The sequence below is a fragment of the Phyllostomus discolor genome, chromosome 6 (genome assembly GCF_004126475.2).
Source record: "Phyllostomus discolor isolate MPI-MPIP mPhyDis1 chromosome 6, mPhyDis1.pri.v3, whole genome shotgun sequence".
In the NCBI taxonomy this organism is placed as follows: Eukaryota; Metazoa; Chordata; class Mammalia; order Chiroptera; family Phyllostomidae; genus Phyllostomus; species Phyllostomus discolor.
In genome coordinates this window covers 89,400,087-89,416,543 of record NC_040908.2, presented here as the reverse complement: position 1 = coordinate 89,416,543, position 16,457 = coordinate 89,400,087, and the positions used below count along the sequence as shown (strand labels likewise).

Sequence of the window (16,457 nt, the reverse complement as noted above, 5' to 3'; positions counted from 1 at the left end):
TATGATAAGAAAGAACTCTTCATACTTCTAGGAATTATTTGAGAGCTCTGAAGAGCTTTTATTTCTGTGTGTGTGTTTTAAATCTATTGATATTTACTGTATTAGAAATTACCACTGGCTGGTGTGGTTCAGTGGGTTGAGCGCCAGCCTGTGAACTGAAAGATTGCAGGTTCGGTTCCCAGTCAGGGCACATGCCTGGGTTGTGGGCCAGGTCCCCAGTTGGGGGCCTGCAATAGGCAACTGATAGATGTTTCTCTTGCACATGGATATTTCTCTCCCTGTCTTTCTCCCTCCCTACCTCTCTCTCTAAAAAAGAAATTAAATCTTTTTAAAAAATCAATAAAGTTTATTTAAAAAAAGAAAAAAGAAATTGCCACTGGGAAATTTTTATGATAAATTAAAATATTAGCAGATTCATAAATTTTAACATAAAAGTTTTTTATGTTAAAAATCTATTTTCTAAAAATTAAAAAAAATAGTGAGAAAGTGACACTGTTGTATTATTGCAAATCTCTTTAACAAATGGCTGAATAGAATTGAAGACAGCTGAATTCTCATACCTGCTTATGAGTATAATCTGCTTGCAGCATGGTTCTTTGAAGTAAATGTATGAAGCAAATCTGGCTTCTGAGATTCATACTGGGAAGGAGGACTGTTATATAGCTCTCTCTAATAATTGATACTATTCCAGACTTTAAATACTGATAATTTCTTAAAGATTAGAATGTAGAATGTGAAATGACATCAGTGACAATAAAATTCATTGACTTATCCTGCACTCTGAAAAGACCTTTTATCTATGGATTACTAAAAAATTTTTTTGTATTGTTAAGCAAGCCTTATGCTTTATTTAGAAAATACTTGTTCTCTGAGTTACATACATCTTCCTAACATTAGGTTACCCACTTTATTTTATAATATCAAAACAGACTCCACCTTTGTTACTTTTGCCACTGTTCTCATTAGAGAATTCCTTAAATACTGAGAAATTTCCAATGCACAGTAGCTACAAGTTTTCTAAAAATCTAGTTTCTCTTTTGAAAGATTGAATTTTATCATTGGCAAATTTGTCATATGTTTTCCTTAAAGTAAGAAGCTCACCACCAGGAACATAACCTATAGTTGTACAAATTACTTGTGACAGAAACTCAGTTCAACCTTATGTTTCTCTTCTTCCCAATAAAGGTAATTGGCTGTTCTTTATGAGATTTTAACTATCAAGATAGCAGCACTTATTGTTGGTATCCTGTCTTTTAATGAGATCTACCTGCATTCTTTTTTTAAAGTATATTTTATTGATTATGCTACTATAGTTTTCCCAATTTTTCTCCCTTTGCACCCCTTCATCTGGTACCCCCCTTTCCTCCATCATTACCCTCCCCCTTAGTTCATATCCATGGGTTGCGCATATAAGTTCTTTGGCTTCTCCATTTCCTAAACTATTCTTAAAATCCCCTTGTCTATTTTGTACCTACCAATTATGCTTCTTAATTCCTGTACTTTTTCCCCCTCTCCCTCCTTCCCTTCCCACTCCCAGCTGAAACTCTCTGAATGATGTCCATGTCTATCGTTCTGTTCCTGTTCTAGTTGCTTGCTTTGTTTTTTAGATTTGGTTGTTGATAGTTGTGGGTTTCTCATCATTGTTCATAGTTTTCATCATCTTCTTTTTCTTAGTATGTCTGTTTAATATTTCATGTAATAATAGCTTGGTGATGATGAACTCCTTTAGCTTTAACTTGTCGAAAAGTATTTTATCTGCCCTTTCATTCTAAATGATAGCTTTGCTGGATGGAGTAATCTTGGATGTAGGTCCTGGCCTTTCATGACTTGGAATACTTCTTGCCAGCCCCTTCTTGCCTGCAAGGTTCCTTTTGAGAAATCAGCTGATAGTCTTATGGGAACTCCTCTGTAGGTAACCTTATGCCTTTCTCTTGCTGCTTTTAAGATTCTCTCTTTATCTTTAACCTTTGTCATTTTAATTATGATGTGTCTTGGTGTGTTCCTCTTTGGGTCCACTTGGTGTGTTCCTCTTTGGGACTCTTCTGTGCTTTCTGGAGTTGTAATGTCTGTTTTCTTTGCCAGATTTGGGGAAGCTTTCTTTCATTATTTTTTGAAATAAGTTTTCAATTTCTAGCTCTTTCTCTTTTCCTTCTGGCACCCCTATGATTAGGATGTTGTATGTTTAAAGTTGTCCCAGAAATTCCTTAGCCACTCCTCATTTTTCTGAATTCTTGTTTCTTCATTTTATTCCAGTCGAATATTTATTTATTCTTTTTGTTCCAAATTGTTGATTTGAGTTCTGGTGTCCTTTCCCTCACTGTTTGTTCCCTTTATATTTCTCTTTACTTCATTTTGTATAGCCTTCACTTCTTCCTTTATTTTGGGGCTATACTCAATGATTTCTCTGAGTATCCTTATCACCAGTGTTTTGAACTCTGCTTTGATAGGTTGGCTTTCTCCTTGTCACTTAGTTCTTTTTCTGGAGTTTTGGTCTGTTCTTTCATTTGGGACATATTTCTTTTTGTCAACACACCTGCTTCATTGTAAGGGGCTTAGCCTTAGATATTTGCCAGATTGCTGTGTTGTGGCGCTGTCTGCGGGGAGGGGGTCAGAGAGGGAACAATGACACTTGCTCAGCACTTGACTGGCTTTCAGTCACTTCCCTTACTTCCTGCAAGTGAATGGCGTTCTTTCAGGTGCTTCCCTGATGCTGATTCCTAGGTGGGTAGGCTTGTGTATGTTCTAGGACCCTGTGGACCCCTCAAATGGACTCTCCTGAGAGACTAGCAGTTTCTAGCAGTTGCGACCCACTGTCACAAGCCCCATGGGTTTTTAGAGACAGAGGTTATGAGATTTTATTTCCTGGTGCTGGAACCCTGGGTTGTGCCATCTGCCCTGGGCTGAATCGCTTGTTCCCCAGTTCTTCCTGGTTTTTATCTGCACTCAAATGTAGGACCACCCAGCTACTAGCTGCTGCCTCACTGGGCATCTTCTGTGCCCCAGCTGCCCATCTTCACCCTCCTACCACCAGTCTACCAGTCTGGGATGAATGTTTCTTCTTTAACTTCTTGGTTGTTGGACTTCAATACAGTTTGATTTTCTGGCAGTTTTTTAAAAAGATTTTATTTATTTTTGGAGAGGGGAAGGGAGGGAGAAAGAGAGGGAGAGAAATATCAGTGTGTGGTTGTCTTTCACAAGGCCCCCATAGGGGACCTGGCCTGCAACCCAGGCATGTGCCCTGACTGGGAGTTGAACTGGTGACCCTTTGGTTTGCAGCCTGTACTCAATCCACTGAGCTACACCAGCCAGGGCTGTTGTTGTTGTTGTTGTTGTTGTTGTTTTTTAGATTGGTTGTTATCTTTTATTTTTTATCTGCAAGAAGGTAAAGCATATTGAACCTATGTCTCCATCTTGGCTGGATGTGTAACTCTGTATTTCTTTGGTGTCAGTTGTGACTTCTCTTTCATTTCTGATTTTTTTTAGTTGGGTCCTCTAATTTTTTCTTGATGAGTCTGGACAAGGTTTGTCAATCTTCTTTATCTTTTAAAAGAACCAGTTCTTGGTTTTATTAATTATGATTTTTTTAGAAATGTTTCAAAACCTATTCCAAATTAAACATAGGCTCATTTAAATGGTTGGCATTGCCACACACATTCAATTCTGAAAGAAGTGAAATAAATGTGAAAGCTGTCTTTAGCTTATTAATGAAGTGAAGGAAACATTGTAAATATGAGGGTAAGCTGTCATGGGGAATGAAATGGAAATGAAAATTTTTAATAATCTGAAATTGGTTTTGCTGTGCATATCAATTTTTAAATGTGTCAAACTACACTGGCCTATGAGTGCATTTGTAAACTTTGATCTTCACAAGGAAGCACATGGTTCATTTGACAATTGAGTGTATGTATCAACAAATAAATGATTGACATATATCACCTGTTTAATTCAGGAATTGGTGAGCAGTGAACTGAAAGAGAAAAAGGAGGAATTTATGCTAAGCTTTGGTACCTGAGCTGAGTTGTGAAAACTGTCATCTATCCACTTAAGTCGATACCTCAAAGCAATCCCTAAGATTTTGGTTTGTTGTTAACCAGCTGTCCCGAGTTACTGGGCAACTCTTTTTTTTGACTTTCTGCCTAGATACTATTTAAAATTTATGTATATATAACTGTGACCACAAAGAAATTAACATAATTTCACAATTACTTATATGCTCTATTTTTGTTTCTGCCACTTTGTCAACGTACATAATTCTGCACACTTAGGGAGTTTTAGTGAAATATCATAAAGTTATTTTACATTTTTAGAGGTATAATTTACATACAATATAGGCATATATTTTAAACAAACCACTGTTTGTTTAAACAAACAAACCTGTAACCCAACCACTGTTTCGTTCACCTTGCAGCTCTGTCGCTGTGCTTTTTAGCATATTTAGTAACTTTTAGCCTAAAGCTTGCAGCATACGAAAACTGTTACGACATTTGGGGAGGGATTTCCCAGTAATTTCTCCTGCCTAAAGTGTACAAAGAGAAATGTCATGCTGCTTACCCTATGATAATAATGTTGGCATCACCTATATTATCAGCAGGATAACATTGGCATCATCTACCTTACTCTGTGCATAATAATACGTGGCTCTTGAATTGTTGGCCAAAACTGCTTTTATTGCAAGGTTGTCCAAGTTCAACAAAACTGATAATCATATTCCAGGGTATTATTTTGCATATGGATATCATTGTTGCTTTCTAGAGTTACACTTTCAACTCATAAGCATAAATAAAAGAATTAAAAACATTTATATAGCTATGGAATTATACTACCCATATATAATGCACACCCTTATTTTTCCTTCAAAAATTTGGGCAAAAATGTGTGCATCACACACGGCAAACTATAATTTCTCTTTTTGTGGTGAGAACATTTAGGATTTACCCTCTCAGCTACTTTCAAATACGTAATACAGTATTATCAACTGTAGTCACTATTCTTTACCAGATGCCCAGGACTTCATCATCTTAAAAGTGGAAGTTTGTAGCCCTGTCCTGTCCCTGTCTCTGGCAGCCACCAGTCTACTGTTTCTATGAGTTCAACTTTTTTAGATTCTACATAAAAGTAAGACCATAGTTTTTGTTTTCTGTCTGACTTCCCACTTAGCATAATAACCCTCAAGTTTCATCCATGTTGTTGCAAATGTCAGGATTTTCCTTTTTATTGCTCAATAACAGTCCATTGCATATTTGTGTATTTCCTGGTTCAAAGCTATAATAATCAAAACATTATGATGCTGATACAGAAACAACTACATGGATGGGTCAATGGAACAGATTCAAAAGCCAGGAAATAACCTCCTGCATATATGGTCAACTAATATTTGACAAGGGAGTCAAAAATACTCTGGGGGAAAGGATTGCCTCCTCAATAAATGATGTTGGGAAAACTGGATATCCTCATATAAAAGACTGAAGCTGCACACCTAACTTACACCACTCACAAAAATTAATTTGAATGGATTAAAGATTTAAAAATCAAACCTGAAAAGCCCTGACTGGATAGGTTTGTTGGTTAGAGTGTCTTCCCAATGTGCCAAGGTTGTGGGTTTGATCTCAGGTCAGAGCACATATGGGAAGCAACCAGTGAATGCATAAATCAGTGGAACAACATATTAGTTTTTCTCTCTCTCTCTCTCTCAAGAAAAAGGAAAAAAAATAAATTAAAAAAAAACAAAAGATCTCAAAAGTTCCTTGACATTGTCCTTGGCAATGACTTTTTGGATATGACAGCATAAGCAACAAAAGCAAAAATACACAGGTGGGACTACATTAAACTAAAAAGCTTGTGCATGGGGTGGGGAAGGGAACATACATCATGGGAGAAATATTTGCAAAGCATATAACTGATAAGGGGTTAACATCCATAATATTCAAGAGACATATACTCCTGAACAGCAGGCCAAACAAAGAAACAAACAGTGTGATTTAAAAATGGGCAGGGGACCTGAAAAGACAAAGAAGAATATGCAAATGGCCAGCAGGTACATGGAAAGGTGGTTGAAATCACTAATCATCCAGGAAATGCAAATCAAAACCACAATGAGATATTACCTTACACCTGTTAGAATGGCTAGAATAAAGACAAGAGATGAGAATGCTGGCAAGGATGTGGGCAAACAGGAACCTTTGTGACGTATTGTTGGCAGTGCAAATATGAAAAACAGTATGATGCTTTCTAAAAAAATGAAAAATGGGACTACCATATGATCCAATGATCCTATTTCCGGGTATGTATCAAAGAAAATGAAATCACTATTTCAAAAAGATGTCTGCATTTTGATGTTCATTGTGGCATTATTCACGATAGCCAAGGTATGGAAACATCTCTTTTGCATAAGCTACTGTTCAAATATTGTGCCCATTGGGTGAAAAATGGATTGTGTTTTTTTTTTTTTCAGAGAATGTGGTTAAATCCATTTTCAGAAATAGCTATTTCATATATTTTTCTTTTGGTCTGTGGTTTTTCTTTCATTTTCCTTAATGGTATATTTTGAAGTCTAGAAAAATTTAACTTTGTAGTCTAGTTTATCATCTTTTTGTCAGTGATTTTTTGCACCAAGAAGGCTTTGTTTATACCATGGTATCACTATGATACTCTTTTGTTATCGTCTAGAAACTTTATAGCTTTAAGTTTTATATTCTATTGGAATGGGCTTTTTTTTCTCATTCTTTATTTTTTTTATTTTAATCATTGTTCAAGTACAGTTTTAAAAGTCTTAAAAGAGTTTTGTGTTTCTTATAAGTATTGCATGCCTTGTTTTTAAGACTTTTTTAAGAGGAATTTTAGGTTCACAGCAGATTTTTGAGAGGAAGGTACAGAGATTTCCCATATACTCCCTGACCCCTCACACCTCTAGAATGATTCATTCGTTAAATAAAATTAATGAACTTATATTGACACAACATAATTGCCCAATGTCTATACTTTACATTAAGGTGTATACATTCTTGGTATACATTCTGTGGGTTTGGATAAATGTATAATGACATGTATCCATTATTACAGTATCATACAGATTATTCTTACTGCCCTAAAAATTCTCTTTGCTTCACCTGATAAAAATTTCTTTTAAAGCATTTTATGATTTTTTGATGACATTAGATAACTTGAAGAAAACTTTATTTTTAAATTGTTTGTTGCTAGTACAATGTAGAATACAATTGATGTTTATATTTTGATTTTTGTATCCTGCAACATTGGTAAATTTACTTGTTAGTTCTATTAAGTTTTCTTTTTTGGTAGATTCTTTGATTTTCCGCATGAACAGTCATGCCACCCAGAGCCTTTAGAGTGAGATATAATGTGAGTTTGCATTGTGATAAGCTGTTTACTAGCTATGAGACTGTGGCAAGTTAACCTATTTGAGTCTTATTTTCATCTTATGTGGAAAGGAAGAAAATCTATCCTTCATGGTTGCTTGAGGTTTAAATTATATGGTTTATAGAAAGCACTTCAAAAAGAGTGGAGATTTAATAGTAGATTGAGATGAATATTGTGACCAATGCTATTGATGTGTTTTGCTGTCTTGCTTTCCAAAAGTAAAATGCCAGTTTATAATGTGGACTGTTTCTTTTAATAAGTCTTCTATATAACTAGTAAAACAAAAAGGGACAACTACAAATAAAAGAGCACAGGACAGGGTAGCTGAAGTTAAAGTTGAAAGAACAGACTTTTCAATACTACCATGTGCATATTTGATCCTGAGTCAAGTCTCTGAAAGATATAATTGCCCTATTCTCCTGAGTTAGTGCATCAAAAGGAAATAAATCCTTGTGAGATGGGTTAGAGTAGTGGTTTCTGGACTCTTTCCCCCCTCATCCCTCTTTGTGTTTCCCTTTAGGTATAGTCCATTTGTGTATGCCAGCAAACTGTATCATCTGGTTTGTTTCCAGTATAGCTGCCATTTGAATAATTAGGAGTTCTAAAAAGCTTTGTACTGGAGGTCTTTATTAAGTGTTAATTGGATTTGTAATTTTCTAGGTTATCAGGTCTTCCATAAATATACTTGGCTTGTCTCTGTGTCCTCAGGGATGCTGTTTTATTACATTGAAATAATATATTCTTTGTATTCAACTCAAGGTATTTATTAATGTAGACTGGGAAATGTTTTTGTTACTGACAACTTGCTCTATTTAGATGGGGCAGTAAGTGTAGGTACTTAATTTACATAAGCCTATTAAATGAAATTCTCAAGAGGAAAGAAAATAATTTTAAATGCAATTTAAATTGTGACAGTTGATCCGCTTACAAAGAGGCTCCTTTAGTGGAATTGGATTGAATGAAAAAACTTTAATTTTATAATATTGTTTTTGATACATACCAAATGTTATTTACAATATTGAGCTGAAAAAAGGGATTAGCTCCATTCCTATTGACCTTTCTGTTCTCTCTTCTTAACCCCAAGGGGTAAAAGAAGAGGGTTTTGTTTTGTTTTCCAAAATGTTTTTATTGGGTTGTAGTTGAAATGGCTTTCCTTTAAATGGGGGAGCAAAGAATCTAATTGGCGGTTACCAGAGGTTCTAAAACTGTAGTTAATGTTGCAGGTCAAAAAGTCATCTCCCCGCATTGTTTACTTTCTTGGGTGAACAATTTGCAGGCTCCCCCCCCCCCCCCCCCCCCCGAAATAAAATAAAATTAGCAAGAGAATATGAATAGGACAACTGAATTGATCTATTTTTTAGTTCCTCTTTAAAAGTTTTAAAAAGCTACCTCTCATTTTATAAGCATTGTTTCTCTTAGTCTATGGGAGTTTAGAGCACTGTCCATCAGAAGAGATTATTCTCACTTCTCTTTGACCTCTAAAAAGGTACATTTTCTCCTTGAGAAGGCCGCTGGCAAATTCAGCTAATGTAAAATGTGAAGTTTATTTGCTTAATGACTTGCAGCCTTAAGGCACAAACATGACATATCAGCCCTTCCAAATATTTTCTGACAAGCTCAGATGATGACTTTGATATATCAGAGTAAATATGATATGACTATGGGCCTTGGTTACCTTAGAAACCATCTTTTTCCCTTAGATTTCTGCTTAGGAATTGTGATTCTTACAGGCAATTCTGTAGAACGTATTCAGATTTGAATTTGGATATAGGACCCCACATTCTTTAGGGAAGGAAGAAACCTAGAATTTGTCTTTCATCAGTTCATCCTGCAATCATTTTTGGACACCTTCTGGATATGCTTAAAATTTATATAATTGGTTTTTCTCATCTGCAATTAAATTTTAGTTAGTCTTTTTCTGAACCACTTTAGATTCTGCAGTTTCATTTTTCCAGGATCACTTTCTGCTTGCTTATGTTTAGTACATTTTATTTATCTGTTGGTACTGTATCTTAGGCCACTATTCATGCACTGTATCCTCATAACTGCTATTTTTTATATGTTAGTTTATACATTATTTTTAAAAGGTTTTATTTATTTATTTTTAGAGACAAGGGAAGGGAGGGAGAAAGAGAGGCAGAGAAACACTGACGTGAGAGAGAAATATCGATGGGTTGCTTCTTGCATGCCCCTAGCTGGGGACCTGGCCTGCAATCAAGACATATGCCCTGATGGAGAATTGAACCAGGAACCCTTCTGTTTGTGGGATGGTGCCCAACCCACTGAGCCACATCAGTCAGGGCTGTACATTATTTTTGTGAAAGCAGTTGATTTGGAAAATCCTTTGGAGAGAACTGAATATTCTTTTGCTCAATAGTGCCATCATTAATGTTACAGATGAAAACTTTTCTTTACAGCGACCTGGTTTGCAGTCTCCTAGCCAGTCATATGCTTGAATCAAATCTTCCTGAGAGCATTTAGAGCGGGAGGAGATGGGGGCAGACTCTTGGGAATAGAAAAAGAACCCAACAAAACAGAGAGATAAGAGGAAAACCAGAGAGGAAAGTATGGCTGGTTCTCCATAACCAAGGGTTCTGCATCCATGGATTCAACTGACTGTGGGTCAAAAGTAAAAAATAAATTTACATTGTTCTAAATGTGTAGGGACTATGTAATTAGGCCTATGATGGTTGCGATACAGATTTTTTTCCTTGTCATTTTTCCCTAAACACTAGAGTATCACAACTATTTACATACCATTTACACTGTATTAGGTATTATCAATATAAGTAATCTAGAGGTGATTTAGAGTATATGGGAGAATGTGTGTAGGTTATTTGCAAGTACTATGCCATTTTATACAAGGAACTTGAGTGTCTGTGGACTATGGTGTTCATAGGGATCCTGGAAACCAATCCCCCACAGATACCGAGGTGTGATTATATATTAAGAAAGGAAGAATACCTATTGATACCAAATTCTGCCTGACAGGCTAGTTAATTTCTCTTAGATGTATCCCCTCCTCCCTGCTCACTGCTGTGGCCTGAGTTTAGGTCATTTCTTTATTCTTTACATATATGTGCTCTGCCTGGAATATTCTTTTTCAGTGTCTATAACATTAGAAATTTCTGTTGAACCTGAAAAAGTGAGATTATTCATCACTTCTTTAAAAACACTTCCCAGCTCCCATTCCCAGTGATTTTCCTCTGTTATGTATAGACTTTTGTAATTGGCTGTAGTATTAGAACTGTCTGTGTGACCATTTCTTCTGTTAGACTGTGAGCTTGGTAACATAGGGACTGTTTTAGTCATCTTTGGGCATCTAGTGCCTAACAAGCAACTTGGTACTAATGGAAACTTAAAAATAATCAAGAGAAAAGTAAAAAGACTTAAAAGGGTCATTAATTTTAGTAAAGAGGCAATAATTAGTGACCTTTTCCAGAGCAATTTTAATTAAGTAGTGGACATGGAAGCCATATTGAAGCAGATTGATAGATGAGTGAAGAGGTAAATGGCCACAGTTCAAGAAGGTGGGCTGTAAAAGGCAGAGTGTGAGAGTAGAGGCTGTGGCTGACAGGAAAGGGAATATATGATGCAGAGTTTTATGTGGGGAGATGTGAACATGGTATAAAGGCCTAAGGGAAGGAGCCTCTGAACCTCAGTGAAGAGAGTAGGGACAATGAAGAGCAGCAGGTTCATGAGGGGTGGGAGGAATCAAAACCAGGATATGGGAGAGGTGAGCCTTGGAAGTAACAAGCTGTTCACATTTTTTTTTAATCTTCACCAGAGGGGATATGCTTTGTTGATTTTAGAGAGAAAGGGGGGAATAGGGGAGGGGAGAGAGAGAGAAGAAGGGAGGGAGAGGGAAATAGTCAAGTAGTTACCTCCCTTTTGTGCCTGGACTGAGGATTGAACTAGCAGACTTTTGAACGCTGTATGGAATGATGCTCCAACCAGCTGAGCCACCTGGCCAGGGCAAGTGTCCATATGCTTTGAAACCAAAGTGAAGAAGGTCTAAATTATTGACTTAGAATAGAATTTGAGGATGTAACCAAGATGCAGGTTTGGCTGCTTGCTGCAACGAAAGCCAAACTTGTGAGACAGGTAGGGTGCAAAAGGAAAGAGGTTTGTTCAAGTGCTACAACTTGGGAGATTTGTGGACTTCTGTCTCAAAGACCATCCCCTTCCTGCTGAAGTTCTTATAGGGATAGGGAGAGGAGGGCTTTTTCCCATATCCAGTTATCTTTCTAGCTTTTGGTGTGCTTGGTGTAAGAACCTGCCCGTGGGCCATCTTGGCCAATGGGGGAGACTCCCTGGCACTTCCTGACTGTGATAATGGGCAGAATCCTTTATTTATTTTATAATTCACTTTATTTTTCTTGTATGAAAAGTACATGGTGGCCACAGTTGGAGCCTGGGCCTTCAGCATGAAGATCCTGATGTGGGTCTTCATGAGATGGTCTGTGAATTTTTGATAGCTTGTTTGGAGGTTCTAGCAGGGGAGCGCAGCTACTTGTATAGTCTTCACTGAAGACCAGTCCTCTCCTCTAGTTGGGAAGGTCATCCTCTTTGACTGAGCATGCAGCTTCGGAAGGGACACACATGGATCGGTGAGGGAGACAGGGGACACCCGCCTAACCAGCCTGATCAGCAGAATCAACCTAGGTGATCAACGGGGTGACAGATGTTATAGCCAGATTGCCCTTACATCTGGTCCATGAATTTTTGATAGCAAGACTTGTTGAACACCGTCTCTCTCCAGAACTTGAGGGTGAGATAGCTACAGGTCTTGGAGATGGTATCAAAGGTGGCCTTGACAATGTTGCCCAGGGTGGTATTGCAGCCCCTGGCTGAAGTATAGCCCTCATTGATACTGGCATTTGGCAACAACTTCTTGGGCATGGCAGCCTGGATGATGCCAGTGCCCCTGGAGGCAGGGATGAGGTGCACCAGTGCAGACCTGAAGCACCCAGTAACCTTGCAAGGGATGATGTGGGACTTGCTGATCTTGTTCTCCCAGTAGCCTTACCTCACTGGGATGATAGAAAGCTTAGCTAGGATGGTGTCCTTGCAGATGGCGGTGTCTACAGCCTTTTTGGAGAACATAACATCCCCACTGACACGCCTGTTGTAATCCTTGATGGCAGATGCCTTGAACCTGGTCCACTAGCCAGCACAAATCTTCTTTTGTATGGGCATAATCTTTCAAACCTTACCCTTGAGCCATTAAATCACTTGTAAAAGATTATGTGCAACATGATACTGTCTTCTACACTACTGCAGCATTCAGTTTCAAAGAACCTTTAGTCATCTGGAGAGGTGATTGAGCAGACACATACCTATTTATTCAAATATTCATATAATCTGTGGGGGAAGATCTTCTCATGTACAGCAAAACGACATCATTCTTTGCTGGCCCAGATAAAATTGTCTTGTCCTTTGTCAGCAGCATGACTGAAGTTCTGCTTCCGGTTTATAAAATGAAACTTTTATCCTGAAAGTTGTATTGCCAGGTTTAGCACGTAGGATACTTCTCACTGCTAGTAACAGAAAACTATCAGAAGTGGCTTAAAAAATGAGGAAAATTTGTCATTTTACATGATGAGATATTGGATGAAAGACAGTTCTAGCATAGGTTCAGTAATGTCAAAATCAAGGTTCTGTCCTCTTTTCTGCTGACAGCCTTAGTTCCTTTTGAGTTGACATTTGTCCTTAGACATATCCCCCAATAATTAAATGAAAATGGGGGGAGAGGGGATGTCCAGGCATTGGTCTTCTAAAAATGCCTGGTTGATTCTATTGTAGAGTTCCTTATGATTGGGAACACTGAGTTAAACCAATTATGATTCATCCTGTGAATTCTAAACCCAGGTCCCTTGAAGCATGTGGCCATTATTCAATAGTTGAAAAAAGCAGGAGTTCTTTTTGCAAGGAAAAAGGGAGATTAACTCACCCATGGTGTCTGCCCTGCTACAGATGATTTAAAAAGTTTAAAAGGAACACTATGTTTTAAATTCATGCATGATCACTATTACCACTTAAAAAAGAGCTATATAAATTTTTCCTGCCCCTTGCCTTAGAAACAAAGCTCCAGATAGGTAGTTTTATTAACCTAGTAAGAGAACATTTGGGCTAGGAAGGAAGCAGGGATATTAAAGCATACTTTTTAGTCCATCTGTGTGCAGATAAATATTACTCTTTTAGGTAAATATAATCATCTATGTTTCCTTGTCTCAGGATGTAGCCATCTCTTGATTAATCAGAATTGAGTTTCTTAATGGGTTATATAAAATGTGCTCTTTGTTATGGCTGTCTTCCTTGCTATTTTCAAGTATATTCTGCGTTCGTCAGCATGTACTAAAGAGAATTTAGTACTGTCCCTCCTAAACTTTGTCTTTCTTAATGGCATCTCATTTACCAGATGGTCCAGGTTTACCCACGTGCATTAGTTGCCAAGACATTTTACTTTTATTCGTACAGGGTCTCTAGCAAGCCTGTTTCCTCATCATTCCTACTCACAGATGTACCACTTGAAGGCCTCTTGTGCGTTGACTCCTGAAATAACCACCCTTAGGGTTCTTCTTCTCCATCCTTCTGCCTACACATATCTTTTTAGTTTATTCCTAATAGTGTTGCTGGAGTTATCATACTAAAATATACATGGGATTATATTGTTTTTGCATTGCCCTAATGACTCTCACTTACCTACTGAACAAAAATCCAATGTGCTAGATTATCTTTTAGAAGACAGTCAGAAAAAGATCTCCCATCTCGCACACTGTGCCTCATAATGTGACTTTGATACTCCTCCCATGAAGAGGTGGATTGTATGGTCCCTCCACTAGAATCTGGCGTGCTTGTGACTGTGGTGAAGGTCACTAATGTGACTTCCTAGACCAGGTCATGAAAAGTGATATGACTTCCTTTTTAAAAAATTTGTATTTACTGATTTTAGAGATCAGTAAATATCTCTAATATTTACTGATATTAGAAGCGGGGGTGGGGTGCGGGGAGAGAGAGAAAGAGATGGACGCTGATTTGTTGTTCCATTTATTGATTAATTCACTGATTGATTCTTGTATGTGCCCTTGAATGGGGATTGAACCCACAACCTTGGCATATAAGGATGGTACTCTAACCAACTGAAATACCTGGCCAGGATGAAGTGATAGGGCTTCTTGTGGAACCAAAGCCACCATGCTTTGACAGGAATCCCACCAAAACCTTTCCTGCAGCCTTAGCTAACTAAGACAATCAGCACCAGCTTGCTGTCATGTGAGTAAGCTTAAAAATGGATCCTTCAGCCCCTAATCAAGCTGCCCCAGCTGATCTGCATGGAGCATAGATAAGTCATATCGGCCAAGTCCTGCCTAAATTGGAAAGTCATGAAAAAAACAAGATTATTTATATTTAAAGAGACTATGTTTTTTCTTTTTAAAATCAGCTTTAATGAAATATAAGGTATATAAAATAAAGTTTAGTAGTGTTCAGTATATAATTCAGTGAATTTTGACAAATATTTGCTTGCAGTTTTTTTCACACTGACATACAAAATAGAACATTTTCCGTATTTCTAAAAGTTTTCTTGTATATGTTTGCATTCAGTCCCGTCACTATCCTTAGCCCCTGATAACCAACTGCTGATTTGCTTTCTATTACTAGAGTTTTCCCTTTAACAGAACATTTGTTTCTGTACTACTTTTTTGTTATAAATAAACCTGTTATGAATGTTCAAGTACTGGTCTTTTTGTGAACATTGTTTTCCATTTATGTTGTTTACTAAAGTATTTAATAGTAGAGAGAAATTGCTAGGTTATGTGATAGTGTATGCTTAATTTTTAAAACTGTCATAATGTTTTCCAAAGTGGCTTACCCAGCAATGTATGAGACTTCGCTCTCTGGTTTTGACAGTTCTTGTTATTTCCATCTTAAAAAAATTTTTTTAGCCATTTTCCTACTTTAAAAGTCATTTCATTGCTGGTTTAACTTGTGTGTCTCTAGTGATTAATGGTGTTGACATCCTTCATGTGTTTATTTGCCATTTGTATGTCTTCTCGAGGAAATGTTTATTCATATCTTCTGCCATTAAAAAATGGGTTGTTTATCTGTATAGCACTCAGTTTTAAGATTCTTCATGTATTGGGGATATGTTTTCTATCTAATGCATGGTTTTAAATATTTTCTTCCATTTTGGTGGCTGTCTTTTCACTTTCTTGATGGAAATGAAGCACAGATTTCTTTTAATGGAAGTACAGTTTATCAGTGTCCTATTTTGTGGTTCATTTCTTTGGTGTTTTATCTTAAAAAAAAAACTTTGCCCAAAACAATGTCACGAAGATTTTCTCCTACATTTTCTTCTGGAAGTTTTGTATGTTTAGTTTTTACATTAGGCGGATTACCCATTTTGAGTTATTTTTTTGTACGGGGAATGTGTGGGGAAGGTTTAAAGTTCATTTGTTTGCATATGGATATCAAATTGTGTCAGCAATATTTGCTGAAAAGACAATCTTCTCCTCATTGAATTATCTTGGCAACTTTTTTGAAAATCAGTTGACCATATTTATGTGGGTTTATTTCTGGAGTGTGTTTTCTGTTCTCCCTTGATTATCTCTCCTTGTGGCAGTATTACTCTCTGGATTACCATAGCTTTATAGTCAATCTTCAAATCCATATTAGGCCTCCAGCATTAGTTCATTTTTCAAAGTTCTAATTATTCCAGGCTCTTTGTATTTCCATATACATTTTATAATATTTTAATTACTATGGAAAAGATTACTAGAATTTTGATGAAGATTGTATTGAATCTATTGATCTATTTGCTGACAATAACATCTTGAGAATAGTATTTTTTATGATCCTGTGTATCCATTTATTTAGTTTTTTTTTAATGCAGTGTTTAGTAGTTTTCAATGGACAAGTCTCGGACACATTTTATTTTTTGCATTAATGGTGGCAGACTAGATAGGGTTCAATTACTGAGGAAGACTCAAAGCCTCCAGATGACGAGACTTACATATTTGTTGCAGGGAAGGGATTATGTATCCATATAACAATAGCATTAGAACATTATAAATAGGTATTGC

General features: G+C 37.0%; 1 pseudogene; it reads right to left on the bottom strand.

Moving 5' to 3' along the window:
- Positions 1-8,745: 8,745 nt before the first annotated feature.
- LOC114498803 lies at positions 8,746-14,573 on the bottom strand (annotated as a pseudogene).
- Between the last annotated feature and the right edge of the window lie 1,884 nt (positions 14,574-16,457).